The sequence below is a fragment of the Notothenia coriiceps genome, unplaced genomic scaffold (genome assembly GCF_000735185.1).
Source record: "Notothenia coriiceps isolate Sejong01 unplaced genomic scaffold, NC01 NC01_scaffold00037250, whole genome shotgun sequence".
Lineage (NCBI taxonomy): Eukaryota > Metazoa > Chordata > Actinopteri > Perciformes > Nototheniidae > Notothenia > Notothenia coriiceps.
Window position 1 is genome coordinate 10,093,915 of NW_011369951.1, and position 1,051 is coordinate 10,094,965.

The following is a 1,051-nucleotide window of genomic DNA, read 5'->3' on the forward strand; positions in this document are numbered from 1 at the left end:
ATACTACGTAAGNCCGGCACTGAAGCCGGGACCATGGCTGTAAGGTCCGGTTCTAGAGCCGGAAACATGGCTGTAAAGTCCGGTTCTGGGGCCGGAAACATGGCTGTAAGGTTCGGTTCTGGAGCCGGAAACATGGCTGTAAGGTCCGGTTCTGGAGCCGGAAACATGGCTGTAAGGTCCGGTTCTGGACCCGGAAACATGGGACCATGGCTGTAAGGTCCGGTTCCAGAGCCGGAAACATGGCTGTAAGGTCCGGTTCTGGACCCGGAAACATGGCTGTAAGGTCCGGTTCTGGACCCGGAAACATTTCTGTAAGGTCCGGTTCTGGACCTGGAAACATGTCTGTAAGGTCCGGTTCTGGACCCGGAAACATGGCTGTAAGGTCCGGTTCTGGAGCCGGAAACATGGCTGTAAGGTCCGGTTCTGGAGCCGGAACCATGGCTCTTGGGGCTTGAGCTGCTAGCTTGGCCTTGCGACTCCTCCTCTTAGCAGCCGCCTGAATACTCCGTGGACCTCCATAAGCCAGACGAGTTCCAGAATATGACTCCTGGACAGGAGCAGGAACTGGGGCAGAAGCACGGGTTGACTTCAGACGGAACCCACCAAGGCGTATGGTGCCAGGTTGGGAATTGGGAGGCCGGGAGCTAGCAAGCCTGGGGCTAGCAGGCCGGGAATCACACACAGGGAGGATCTTTGAAATCCAGCCAGGTAAGAATTTAACTAAACCTGGTTTCTCTCTAGCCATCTGGCGCGCCTCCGACAACACAGCCTCCCGCTGCTGAACTCCGGGTGCTCTCTTCCACCTATCCGAGCAGTTAGCCAAAAAAAAGGAAAAATGTAATAATTCCGACTGTAACGGATCTGCTGGGCCCATTCCTTGGTCGGTTCGTACTGTCACGGTTTGTGAAACAAGCAGGACCCAAATGCAGATATCAACTGAAACTTCCTTTATTTCAAGGCTATGATATATATATATATAGACAATGGACAAAACAGAACACTCACCGCAGAACTAGTCAGGGAACAAGACGAACCGACCAAGACAGACAGA